Below are 15,346 nucleotides of genomic sequence, written 5' to 3'. Positions count from 1 at the left end.
TCTATTACATCAAAAAGTGATTTCATATGGATAATATAAATTCCAGGCAAATTTCATAGCCTCAAGATATATTAAATAAATATGATAACATCAGGAAATTATAACTGAGAGAGAAAGAACAAGGGAGAGAGTGGGGAGAGAAAATGAGCCTTGCAGTGGCCATATACCATTAAGTCTCCCCCAAAATTCAGGGTACATTTTCTACATTTTGAGAATTTATTACATTATAAAACATACTTTTTCAAGGTTAAAAATTCAGAAATTATGTATTTGAGGTTCAGTGGATGTTAAGTTATAAACACAGGACTGGTTCTGCCAGCAAGACACAGTTGCATGAGCCCCTGATTCAGAAATGAGCTCCAAGAAGAAATCCATTGATTATGAGATATTCATTTTATTGATTCAAGTCATGGCAGAGATAACACAGCTCCAAGGTCAGCACCTACTTTGTCATGGCAGTTCTGCATGTGGTTCGTGACATTGATCCTGAAAGCTCAGCCTAGAGCCTTTCCTCTAGGACCTTCAATGATTTTATGGATCATTCAATACTCACTCTTACTACAGTGAATCCTACAATCTTCACCCAAAAATGCTGACAAATATGGAATTTTTGTCCAAAAGTATTCGTACAATACTGGAAGAAATGGAAACATGGGAATTTGGTTATCAAACGTATTTACTTTTATGTGCAGTAACACCTGTTTAGTAGTACAGAATGGAGCACTGATAATCTTGTATCTATTAATTATGGTGTTTAATGTAGTTATTGAACTATCACCTATGTTCAGTCACTAAATATTTTTGGGGTAAATTGTTATGCAGCAATAGATAACTAACATATAGGGGAAGAATTTAGTGATATATCCATGGATGTCGTTGAAGATAATGTGATTCTAAAGTGACAAAGGCCAAGGAGCAACACTTAATTGGCAGAAGCAAGTTATTATAGAGGTATTAGGCAACAAAGACTGAGGGTTAATCAAAGTAGATAGGCCCACAAGCATATTAAAGTGATTAATTGATCATGAGGAGACAAGAAGTGAAATGAATGGACAATGGACAAAAATCCTACAATTTTATGCCACAAAATGCAAAACTCGTTCAAGACAATCTGGGTGGATAAGGTAAACAAATCTCGAATCTGAAATTCATTTCTATATTTGTGATTCCCTTCTACAAGGGTCTTTGTGATAGATACCTGTCAGTGTTGGAAACAAATAGCTCCTCCTGCAACGCTGGCACAGGTGAACACAGTAGGCATCCCCAACTTCACACACCTTTGCCAGGGGCAGTAACAGTGCCACCTGAGGCATCCAGGTATTAATGACAGTGGCTACCTGTTAGCAAGACTGTCTCTGTGTTGTTGTTTTGCCTCTAGTCATGAGTGATTCTTAACAGCTCCTGCTTCTATCATCCCAGCCCAGTTCTCCAACATTCCAGAACTTTCTGTGAATTACAATCATTTCAATGAACTCCAATTAATGAACGCTTTTAAAGGAGACAGAGTCAGTCTCTTTCCTTCTCTCTCTTTTTCCTTCTCTCTTTTTTACAGTTAAAAAATAACAACTATATATGAAACTGGAAGAATATTTTTAAAGACAAAAACAGCGCCAGTGTAGTAAACTGAAAAACTACTATGTGATATGTGATTTAACAGTAGAATCAAACACATTGGGAGTTATGTACTGTCAGTTCTTGAATAAAAAGATTGGTCACCAGAATGATGTTAATTCTTGACAAATTATATTTGAGGTTTAGGAAATTTCCTAATAAAATAACAATGGGTAGAAGTACACCAGTAGATTTTTTAAAATAGTATTAAGCCAACAATAATATAATCACGAAGTAATGATTCTGGAAAAAAATTAAGAGGCCAGGAATGAACTGCATTATGTGGATTTCGTAAAAGGAAATTATTCCACGAAAATTAAGCTATTGGGAAAAAATTGCTTTTCAACTCACATCATTGACCTAAATAATATATAAAAGAATGAAGTGTGCAAGTGAAGTCATTTAAGACTGGAAGAAATCACAGATTAATGCCTTTCTTTATTTCTGAATGGAACTTGGAACTCAGAAAATATTAAAAATGTAAAGGTGCAAAGCATGTCAGTGAAGATATTTTGTGAAGTGGGAAATGGACATAGCTTACCAGCATTTCAAAACCACTATGCTTTACAAGCAATGAAAAAGATTCATTAAGGGCACCTGGGTGGCTCAGTTCGTCAAGCATCTGACTCTTGATTTCAGCTCAGAATCACAGGAGTGAACTCTGAATCAGGCTCTGCGCCCAGCTTGGAGCCTGCTTAAGTTTCTCTCTCCCTCTTCCACAGCCTCTCCCCCATCTGGCATGTGTACTCATTCTCTCTCTCTCTTTTTTTCTAACAAAAGAAAGATTCTTCAAATCATTAATAAAAGATCAATTGCAAAACTTTAAAAGACAAAGATGAATAAAGAAACTAAAAAATAAAAAGATTTTGCTTAGAACACCTAAGAATGTCACATTGAAGGTAAACTTATAAATGGAAGACAACTAGTATAACATAGCATGCTTAGAAAAATATTTTTTCAATGTCCGAAGAATCTTAAAAATTTTAGTTTTCATTGACCCAGTGATCCATGGCTTAGATCAATTTTAGGTAAATTTTTATGTAAAAATTCATATATAACAATGATCATACAGGATTATATATAAAATAAGTAGAATTTTAATTGGACTAAATAAATTATAGTTTATTATGTCAAATGATACATTAAATGGTAATTTAATATTTTCAATAATGTATGAAAATTAATATTATAATATGAAAATACATATATATTTAATATCAATTATTTAATGTGTCTATAATTAAAAGAAAAAGATCAACAGAATTATATCAAAAAGAATGAACTAAAAGATATTTGAAAGAAGATATTTGCAGCAAATTTTGAGGTGGTAGAGTTATTAAGAATTTTATTATCTTTAGAAGTTTCTAACATATTCATATTTTCTCCATCAAACCCGTATTAATTTTATAATTTATTTATATTAAATATGTGTATCTGTATGTATATGTACACATATAATATGGATGTATGTATACTTTGTTTTAATGTATTCTTCTGTATACTGCTAACACTTGATTATAGGAAAAAGGAATAGAAAATAGAATATAATTTTTGTTTAAATGTAAATACAGCCACAGAAACACATTCATTTTTGAAAATATGAAAACTCTGTTCAGCTCTAATCCTTATAATCTCTACTTATTTGTCCTCCTTAGACTGTATTTAGTTATGTTTTCCTGGGAACGTAGTCTTCATTACATTAGAAACTGTCAAAAGCACCAGGTCAGAATTCTCAAGTGCATGTAATACTATTCTCTTCAGGCAGACTCATGCATGGACTTTAATTTTTTTTTTTAAGGTTCACTAAAAGACAGACCTAAAGACATTTTTTAAATGTATAATAGAGGAATATGCACACAATTAAAACAACCTGGAAGATAGTGAGTAACATTCAATACCCATCAAAAATCAGTGATTAGATAGACTGGTGATGGGTAGTAAGGAGGGCACGTATTGCATGGTGCACTGGGTGTTATATGCAACTAATGAATCATCGAACTTTACATCAGAAATCAGGGATGTACTGTACGGTGACTAACATAATATAATAAAAAAACATTTAAAAAATCAGTGATTACGGTTTACTTAAATGTCCATCTCCTTAGAAAGTGCCAGAGAGTATCTGAGAATCACATGTAACTAAAACTTGACATTGATGCCAACTCTGGAGAACAGTACTGTATTCTTCCTTCTAATACCATGCGAGGACCTTATTCTCACACTAACCCTTAGGGATGCACGTCATCCGCTGACCTTAGAAAACCAGCCATGGTCATTTTGGAGTGTTGCTTGGAGGTCTTTAAATCAGTAACATGTCTTATGTGACAAGTTTTTTTTTTATTCAGTGGAACTGATTTCAAACACAAGCTGCCATGGCTAAAGGCAACTTTTAATTATTCACCAAGGGAGAAAAAGGAGAGTATCATAGCAAAATGTTGATCTTTCCTTAAGTTTGTGGAAAGAGTGTGTGGAGTAAAATGTGCAAGACAAAAAAGAATATGGGGAAAAACTATTTGGATAACTTTGAATAAAGAGTTATGGTTTACCATTATCTACATGGAGTTTTTTGATTTTTGGTTTTTGTTTTCCCTGGCATCCAGAAATGGTACACACCTCCTATTTGAATCAAGTATGGCTGTAACCTAACACTGGGGATCAGAACATAAGGAAGATTAAAATACATTGCTTCCAGTTACTGAGTCTGATTTTGTGTGTGTGTGTGTATGACATCTTTAAAAGACCTGTAAGTCTGGTGATATACTTTCTTGACATACTAATGATTGCAAAATACCTCCAGAAGTATCCAGAAGATGAGAGAAAATCATTTGAAGTGGACAGGCATTCATGGAAGGTCCACTCTGTGTAAAGTAGCTGCCGGGCACTGAGATTAGATAACCTTAAGGTTCAAGAGACTGATATGGGAGCCCACAGCCTTCTTGGGGAGAGAAATAGCTACACAATTTCAATAAAGTGTGAAACATGCACCGAAAGAATTATGTACTATGTGTTTTCAAGATTAGAAGAGTAAGGCCAAATGAGGCATTTGAAAAATAAAGACGGTTGACAGAAAGTTAAAATGCCAATAGGGAAAGAGCCTTTGTGAGAAATTGGAGGAGGTCCTTTGGGGATCTCATGCACTACAGTGTTTCTTTGTCTAGAATACAATGAGGATCTAGGATGTGGAGGGGTGGAAACCATCCAGAAAAGTAAGGGCCAGATCAAACTCACCCACCCTATGAAAGATGTTGGCCTTTAATGTAAGGACTCTGAAAAGTCATTGAAATATTTCAAGCAACGGAACTACATAATCACTTTCGTGTTTTAGAGAAAACATGTGTGTAGCATTGTGAAGAATGAACTAAAGCTAATCCAGGATGGAGACAGGGTGACAATCAGGAGTTCTTGCAACAATCTCAGTGAAGATGTAAGAATCAGAGCAAAGGAAGTGGCAGGAAGAAAGGAGAAGGGACAGAGAAAAAAGGAAGTAAATCGATAGCCAATGCTATTTTATCAGATATGAGACAATTGATGAAAAATTTCTGCTTTAGTGACAGGATTGGTGGTGGTACAATTTGTGACATGGTAATAAAGGAAAAGAACCAATTTCTGGAGAGAAGGTAGTCATTTTAATTTTGGACATGTTGAATTTGAGGACACTGTGGACATACATGTGGAAAGGGCCGTTGGCAGGTTAAATATAAAGCTTGGAACTTGGGAAAGAAGTCTGGGCTGGAGAAGTATTGTAGACACTAGACACTAATTTATAGCTCGATATCTTCTTAGTCTTATTTTTTCAAGTGTTATAAATGAATGAACTGTGATAGAAAATATAGACCCAGTGAAAATTTATCAAAACAAATAATGTAATAGAACACACGATTAGATTTTAAATATTTTTTTAATCATTGGATACCTATAAATTTTTAGATTTAAATGAGGAGTTTGAGTGTCTGAAAGAGCGAGGCATTAGCCAACTCCTCACTGTGTACTAATTTTCCGTTTTAAAAGAGAGCTAAATACCTAGTGACTTTCACTTCCGGTTCCAACCTGAGACCCATAAGGGTACCATCTGTGCCAACACTGGGAGCTGTCAGTTGTGTCAGATGCTGACTTAACAGTTGCTGAATACTAGAACTTTGCCATCGGATAATGCACTCCAATCATTCTCTGGAAAATGAGGAGCTCTGCCTATGTGGTCACTCAGATCCTTTTTAGATCTAACATTTAATCAATTCATATTTTTTCCGGTAATTATACATCATTATTCAAATTTATCTGGTAATTACATAATGCAAAAATAAGACTGTTGTTTCTACTAACTAAAATGTATCCCCACAGAGATACTATTAAAGATGTCCGATTTGGGGAACACAGAACGGAAGGTCAAATATGCTAACACATATTATAGTTAATTACAGACAGTCTTCAATTTATGATGGTTCAACTCAGGATTTTTCAAGTTCACAATGGTGTGAAAACAATACACATTCAGTAGAAACCGAACTTGGAATTTTGACTGTAGATCCTTCCCGTCGCCAGGGATAAGCAGTGTGACCCTTTCCCGCACAGCTGGGCGGGGCAGCAGCCTTGGCTCCCAGTCAGCCGGCCCACCAAGAGTCAACGACCAACATCCTGACAACCATCTGTACCCATACACCCTTCTGTTGTTTCCTTTCAGTGCAGTAGTCAATACCTGACACAAGATAGTCAACACTTTATTATCAAACAGGTTTTGTGTTCTATGATTTTGCCCAACTGCAGTCTAATGTAAGTGTTGCCAGCACAGTTAAGGGAGGCTGGGCCAAGCCCTGATGACCTATTCCATAGGTCAGGTGTAGTAAATGTATTTTCAACTTATGATATTTGTAACTCACGATGGTTTTGTCAAGATGTAACCCCATCATAAATTGAGAAAGATGTGCGTGAGTATGAACTGCCCAACTGAGCACTACTGGCCTCTTGGTGTAGATTAACCAAACTACAGTATGTTAACAAGTTGGAAATAACAGTATGACTTCTTTTCTTTTTTTTTTTTTTTTAACATTTATTTATTTGAGGGAGAGAGCGCATGCGCATCAGAGCCGGAGGGGCAGAGGGAGGGGGAGAGAGAATCTCAAGCAGACTCCACACCGAGTGCAGAGCTGGACGCGGGGCTCAATCTCACAAATCTAAGATCATGACCTGAGCCGAAATCAGGAGTCTAGTGCTTAACTGACTGAGCCACCCAGGTGCCCCAGGGATATGTCCTCTTAAAGCCAAATATGTGTTTGATGGATTTCGTTTGTCCTTCTTTCTAGATAATGCCATTAGAATAATCTCTGTAAAACAACTTGGGCTCTACATAGACAAGTGGTAGAGCAACCAGAGAATACATGTGGTGGTGGGGAAGGTGAAAAGAATGTGTTTTCTCTATCGTTTATAGTAAATAAAATATAAATAACCCGGCATATCTAGATGTTTTAAGATACCAAGGAACCTAAATGGGGCTTATTTGAGAGAGCAAAATGATCCAGATCAGTCTGCATATATACACACAAGTATTATATATTTAAAGACTGAGAAATCTAGTCCCAGGCCAATCCACTTTTCTTTTCCAAAGAACTTCGTGAAACATAGAGGTACCAAAAACGGAGTTTAGAAAAAGGCAGAGGAGATCAATTCACCCAACCATCACAAGAAACATGATATTACAAGAGAGAGGACCTAGAACAAAGTAATAGCTTGTTGGCTTCTGAATGACTTAGAGAAGAAATTTATGCTCACTAGAACCCTGAATCAGTTGGTCAGTAGCCTTAGGAGACAATTGCCTTGTGATAGGCAGATGATAAAATGAGCACAGACGTAGCATTGAGACTTCAGGAAGACATTTGCTAACTTTCATCATAATATACATTTGGGCAAAACAAAGATCACAAAAATGTTACAACGAATGGACAAATTAGTGAGTGAGGGCTGTTTTGTTTTGTTTTGTTTTTTTGAGGCACTCCAGAATTCCAAATGAGTTCAAGAAAAAAGTTACGTGACTAGGAGTTGTCATTTTTAGAAATACAAGATGAATATATTTGTGCCATTTTTAGAAATATGTGTTGCTAATTTTAGAAATATCTGCCCTTTATTTAAACAATTTATTAATTATAGGAATGCCTTTAATGATAATTGGAAAATACACAGATGCAAATGAAAGCCTTTCAAGTATTTTTTTCCCTCAACTACATACAGCAGTCCCCGATTTTAAGATGAACTCAGTTTCTCCCAAATACTGTTGATATGGAGTTTCACTGCTTTCGTACAAGCAGAGATATCAGCTTCATTTAAGTAAATACGCATAAAGGATAATGTGTCAAATAGTCGCAAAGTTTATTTACCATTTGGTCAAATGTGTGGACCTCTTCATCTCTCAAATGGCATCTGGGCAAGCTTTGAGGATTATTTTGAAACTATTGCTATTTTCCATTATTTCCTTAGAGACTCTTTCTGGCCAGATGCATTAGGTTGTGATTTGCAATTTCTATATAGAATAAATGCTGGAATCAATGCAATATTTTCCCACTTGAAACTACTCAAAGAGGAATGCTCAGGTGACAAAATATATTTGGTAACTACATAATGAACTTTGATAGCAAAGAGCATTCAAAAGAGAAAATATTTGTTGCTGCAAAGTCAAATATTTATTTATCTATGGAGAGTAAAATGGGAAATTACCAAATTAAGGAAAGTATTGATTTATAAGCAGAGCCTTGCATTGACTGTCAAAAACATTTTATCTAGTGAGATGTTCCATTAACCAGATATAACTATAAGAATTCAAGTCCATTTTTTTGTCTTATATTAATCTAAGGAATAAAACAGCTCCTTATTGAAAGATGGTAGCTTATCATGTGTGTGTGTTTTTTTTTAAAGGTGGTTCCTATTTTTCAGCTTGTTCTTTATCATTTGGTCTTTAAAAGTGAAAGGATTGGCATCACCATTGTTCTGAAACAATGCAGCCACATTTTTAATAACTGCTCACATGACTGAGACCTAAAAGAGAAAACTGACCTTTTATATTTCTATAGTATCTGTGGATATTGGTTTACTTTTCTTCGATATTAGGACAATCTATTTTCTATATACACCCCTCTGTGTCTATTTTAGTTTATCATTGGTTGTCTTTGAATAGTTGCCCACTTAAGCAAAATACATGCCAACATCTGAGACAGACAGTGGTAATACAGAATCAAACAACACACATTACAGCAGTTACAAGGGAAACTGGATTTAAGTAATAAATTATAAAGACCTATAATGATAGTCTCAAAGTATGGAGAAGGCACAGAATTAGTGCAAAGTGGTGAGATATTAACCCTATTTGGGTCCATATTAAGGGAGAGCTTTTTCAAGTAGGTAATTCATTTGAGATGAATTTTACATGATATTGACACATACTTCAGAACCAACCGGTAATTGATTTTTTTTTTACAAATTATAAACAAAAATTGAAGATTGCAAACATCTAGTCACTTATTTTCAAGATGATAATGCATGATTTGACACCAGCAGATTTTATGACACGTCATATTTGGCTGTTTTTAAGTTCTTTCCGGATCACTTATGTTATCAGCAAAATGAATACAACTTCAACTATCCATGTTTGAGAAACTACACAATGAACAAAATGATGGCCAGGAAACTTAGAAAGATTTTATCTCTTCATGTTATCTTAACATCATTAAAATGATTTTTCTCCCTGCAATATAAAAATACTGCTTTTGCAAAAGATGTACCAGAAGCACATATAAGGACATACTTTGTCCTTACGGTAAAATACACGTATTACCTACGTTAGTTTTCTCCAATAACTTGGGCATCTGTCATTGATATAAAAGGAACTCAGAGGACCCAATGCACCTTTTTCCCATAGTAAGTTTCATGGAGCAGAGTGTGTACAGCAGGTAAAGTTGTAAGTACCACACCCACATCCTTCATGAGCTGAAGGTTGTTTAATGGGAACATCTATGATGTGTTGTGTGAAGGCATACTTCTGATCACAGGAACTTGCCCTGGCTTTTTCTGCACAGGCTCCTAAGAGCAAGTTTCAACCAAAGATGGAAATAGAGGTCTTCAACCAAAGATGGCATATAAATAAATTCCCCGTTCCCTTGTCCCTTGGTTGAAAGAACTCCAAGACACATTCACTGTCTCTCTGTGTCCCCCAGGAGGATTGAGCTGCATTTGTTCATGGTGGTAATTAGCTCCAGGCTGTGGTTCAAATGGGCTTCCTTCCTTTCCCTGGGTCCCTTCTCCGTGCCACTATCTGCGTACTTGGGGATCAACTCCTAAATGGAATGCATAACTTTGAACTGTTGTACCAGGGTCAGCTTCTTAGGGAACCCAAACTAAGACGGAATATTGATAGTTGTGTGTTTATTATTAAGGAACATGGTAAGATATACTAATGTGTGATATGAAATATTTTACAATGGACAGTAGTGTTTCACAAACTTATTTGACCAAAAAACTCATTTTATTTCTAATTTTGGTTAAGTACATTTTTTATGAGTTTTTCATCGAATAATCTTTACAACAAGATTCCTTGAAAGATCTACATAGTTTTTGTTTCCTCTTAATGTCACTACTTTATCCTCCAGTCCTCTAAAGGATGAGCACTCAAACGTACCTTTACCACCTTTTGTTGAGTCGATCTTTATTATGAAATGCACCAGTTAATTCTGAGTAAAATTCTGAGACATTTTTTGTCATTTACATCCTTTTTGGTTCTTCTTTACTTTGATGCCTTCCTGCTGGCCTTAGTTCTGATGCTTTTCTCTACAAGAGACCTTTCCTTCACAACTGTGGGGTCATTGAAGATTTTCCTGGGGTGTCTAAAATTCTTCTAGCCAAACTAACCCAAATGAGAAAAAGAAAGTTTTAAGGGAAAAATATTTTATTCTGGTTTAAAACAGGAGAACTTCCTCCCAACTTCACACCTCACCTCCATCCCCCACATCAATGCAATTATCTTCTATTATAGTTTAACTTATTCTTTTCTTGAGGATGACTAATAATCAATAGTTTTTTTTGTTTCTCAGGTTGGTGCAAGGAACAGAAAGACATCTGAGGGGTCAGAAAAGTAAAATGTCCTCTTCCTCGTCTTCCTTTTCCTCTCTCCTTCCTCAGTAATAAGGGATAAGGCATTAGAAAATAACTCAAATGTTCCAAAGCCTCTGAACAATATTGAGTTTGATCTCTTATATGCTATAAACCTAATATAACTCAAACAAATAAATACAAACTATGCTTCGAGTGACAATAGAAAATGATAACTTGATTGCTATTCTCTCATTAAATCCTTGCTACATTCAGTATCAACTGCCTCTGAGATATCTTAATAGCAATTTAAATGAAGGCCTTTAAAATGGTCTTATATGCTTGTTATTTGATAGATAATTTGGGAGTACGTGACTTTAGAATTTAGTTTCAACCTCACGAATAAAATAGAATACTTAACATTTTATGTATAAATAAATAATCCATAAAATATTTTTTAGCACCTCAACATTATATACCCCAGGATTTCTTAGTAAATTATATTTCCTTCTAAATCTACTTATTCTTCCCCAGAAATAAGTAGATAACTTAATCTTATTTCTTTTGCTGAGAACCACCAGCATCCTAAAAATCACTTTATCCAATACTTATTCATATAGTAATTTATTTATTGAATAAATATGTGTTACATTACATATTTATGCCTAGACTATGGTAATGTCATAGGCCATCAAAATGGAAATCTGGATTAAGGCCTAAATAATAGGTGGGGGAAAAAAGACTATAAGAAGTTTTAGATTATATAAAGAAAATTTTAACAGAATTTGTTAGAAGATCAGTTCTATAGTTGATATTATAGGTATGCAGATGTATTACTGGCATCATATGGATGACATAAGGAGTGAAGATTTTGAGAAAACTTCACACAGAATTATTTCTGAGAGCACATGGATGCTAAGTCCCACCACCATGAAGACTGATTCATGGAGTACCATCTCCCAGCCTCATGTGTGCAAAGAAATGGTTCCAGGAGATGAATTTAATAAAATAAAGGAAGGGATGTTGTTGGAGAGAGCTGAATGATACCCCCATTCCCCCTTCTTGAGTCAGGAGAGAGGAGATGCGATGAAATCATGGGGTAATTTCACCTGAGCTGCCTACAGTGAGACGCTTTGCCCTACTGTTTAGTCTGTACAGAGAAACCAAAGTATAAAAGTCTGGCTGACCTTGCCTGTGACAAAAATGGAGAAAACTGAAGTTTCAGAAGCAACTGTAATTCCAGAATTTGTTGGAACAAGGAACATGGGAACATTTCTCAAGGATCAGATAGAAGTCACATGGGAAGAAGAGTGAGTTTGTGTGTCTGAGTCTCAGTCTAAACATGCTGCATGGAGCACTGAGGGGACCTCTGCAGAGAGATGGGGGTAGTGGACCAAGAGTTTCCTAAACCCAGTGGGAGGTGGGAAAGGTGCTTCATCAACCAACCAGAAAAGAGTGTGATTTGCCTCTTGGGAAGGACAGAGGAGAGATTCCCAGCAACTCGGTGGATTCCCAGCCACCCACAAACATGACCACTAGAGAAAAATTAAACTTTAAACATTGCCAAGGTATACAGCAAATCAATGCCAGCTTCCCAAGTCAGGGCTTGTCAAGAAAAAGCCCCCCTCTTCTCCATCCCATTTGCTCCAATCCCTGGAAATTTGGGAGCGGTCAAGATACGGAGGGGGAAATTGAGGCTTAGACAGAGAAGAGAACATGCTGGCCACACCTCACTTTTGAAAAAGCTGGCTTTTTTGAAGGCAACTTGGAGGATAGGTTAAGCCTCGAGTTTCAAATGGCTTTAGAGTTTTTGTCATTATTAAGCTTAAAATTCCTGAAATGAAATTGTGTTCTGTGACTTAAAATGGCTGCAGAATGTTTCATTACAAAACACTGACCAGTGGATTCATGGAACTCACCCATTTCCATTCGAGTACGAGGAAAAACTAACTGTACCAAATAAATTTATAATTAGAGGGTGACAGGATTAGATCTCTCTCACAGTCATGCATTTTTTCTACAACTTTTTGTAATTTTCTGTAATTTTGCTAGGCACTAAGTGGAGATATAATATTGTACCATTTACTGCTTCTGCTCTGTAAATATCAATTAATATATTTGAAGATGTTTGGACCATTGTGTATACTAAATTATAAGTAATACTGTAATTATATTATGTGAGAGGAATATAGGAATTCATTCTAAATGGTTATAACTCTAATTGGATGGAAGATAGATGCTCCGGGAAACTCCCACTACAATGCTCATGATTGAATAGGGTTTTCCAGGCTTAATAAAAGACACCTGAATGCACACAATAGAGCAGGTAATCCAAGTATCATATACAAGTCATAAAACGCAAAGGCGGAAGATACTTTTGCAGACATGCTGTATGATTTTGTCTCGTTTGTGTACTTCTCTCTCTCTCTCTCTTAATAGAGTAAATAATACTCCACAGATGTATTACTTAAAGTAAGAATTTAAAACAATTTAAAAGTAAAGAAAGAATTTAAAAAGAATTTAAGAGCAGTGTAATATTTTAATGGAAAGAACATGATGCTCTGGAATATTCGCCCTGAATTCTTCACCAGTCATCTCTATGACTTAGAGCAATTTATAAAATAATACTGAACCTTCATTTTCTCATCTGAAAAGCAGTCCAGATAGCTAGGGTCTCTATCAACTCTTAATTTTTTGAGATAGTATCATTTCATTGTTTGTTTTATGAGGTAGGCTTTTCCAGAATAACTAAAATTTTTTTAAAATGATACTGTGAGAAATGACCTATAAAATATGAAGGGATATCTGAAAAATATTTTATTTAAAACATTAATATCATCATCATTTACTGATAATCAGATCTGAGAACCATCAGGGATGACCCATCAAATGGATTATCTCCTGGGGTTCTGGGTATGAGGATTAGGAAGAGCAGTAATATTATAGACTTGAGGATAAAATTAAATACCATGAAGAAATTGGTCAGGAAGCTAAGCTAGTATCAAACCCATCCCACACCGCTTTTTTTTTTTTTTCAGGTAAGAAAAAGAAGTTAGGAAAGCTTTCTTAAATTACAAGGATAAAGTTAAAAGACAATTTTTTTTTAATGTCATGTGTGGTTCAAAGCAATAAAATAATTTTATTTTATTAATACAGCAATAATAAACAGTTAAAATGTTCAATATGCAGATCCAATGATATGAGATTTACTTAGAGCTAACTTAATAGGGATTAATACACTACCTACCACCATAACAACAACAAAGTCAACCTAGCTGGTTAGGATTAAGCAGTTTTCTTCAAATATTTGTTTTTTATTCGAGCATTTATTCATTTAACAATATATTTTTTGAGGAATCATGATATGTGTAGCCCCATGCTCGGTCTTGGGAATATGGCTGTGATCAAGAAAGAAGGGATCCCTGCCTTTGTATAAAGCACCTTACATTATATTGTAGGAAGACCAAAGTAGTAAGTATTTAAATACATAGATACATTTCATAAATGGTAGATGGATGAATGGATGGATGGATAGATTGATAGATAGATGATAGATAGATAGATAGATAGATAGATAGATAGATGATAGATGATAAATGGTATAAAGAAAGTAAACAGCGTGGTATACTTGAGGCTGGTGATTTGCAGAAGGATGTTTTAAAAAGCGTGCCAGGGAGGTAGCCTTGAAGAAGTGTCATGTGAACAGAGATAAGCCAATCAGGAGAAGAGCTGAGATAAAGCAGAGCAATAACAAAGATCTATTAAGTAGAAATAGATGATAATGGAGATTGGGTTGCAGGGCACGCTAACTTAGCAGAAGGGTCAGCACTCTCTATAACTTTGAAATCAGCAATTGGAGATGATTAAAATTATTTTAAAAAGAATTTCAGTATTGCATTCTATCCCACCAAACACAGCTACAGGAAATTCATTCAAAATCTAGATGCTGTTTTGTTTATTGTTGTTTCTAGATCGCTGTTGTAACCAAATGTTTACTACATCATATTATTGAGATAAATAGCATCAACACATTAGACCTCAGCTGCACAGGAACTGTCTCTCTATGTGGAAAGAAAAATAAGAGTACATTGTGATGAGTTTTGTCCCTAACCAGGTAAAGCCACTGAGTGCATTTTCCTTTCTCTACCCAGCATTTGGATTCAGCTCTCCTGTGCTATTGAATCTGCCAATTTAGTTGTGATTGTTCCCAAACAACCTTCAGCAGTGTCATCTATGTTCTGAATGACTTAATATAGCTGAGCAACATTTACGCTGGGTCCAGAGTAATCCTGACTTGAATAAAAGACTGCGTTATTACTAGCTATAATGAGTCCAGGGTGTAATTATATACAAGAGTCACAAACATATTTTGTAGTGTTCTGACAATAATAACCCGGGGTACTGTACATATGCTTGTAATTCTCATCCCAGTCAAGCTGGCATCCATGGTTGATCATTTGGTATTTAGATTAAAGGGCCAATTATGAAAATATAAGCTGGGTATGGGATGAGTCACACGTACAATATATAACACAGATGGCCAAAGAAATATCCAGCTTTTCTAACTACTAATATTTTCCATGTCATTTTTATAAAATATTTATGATAAGAAGCACCATTTTTAAGATGGTTTGAATATATGAACAGGCACGGAAAGATCTGGCCAAAA

This window comes from Ailuropoda melanoleuca, chromosome 14, assembly GCF_002007445.2.
Source record: "Ailuropoda melanoleuca isolate Jingjing chromosome 14, ASM200744v2, whole genome shotgun sequence".
Classification (NCBI taxonomy): Eukaryota; Metazoa; Chordata; class Mammalia; order Carnivora; family Ursidae; genus Ailuropoda; species Ailuropoda melanoleuca.
Note: the sequence above shows the minus strand (reverse complement) of the source record.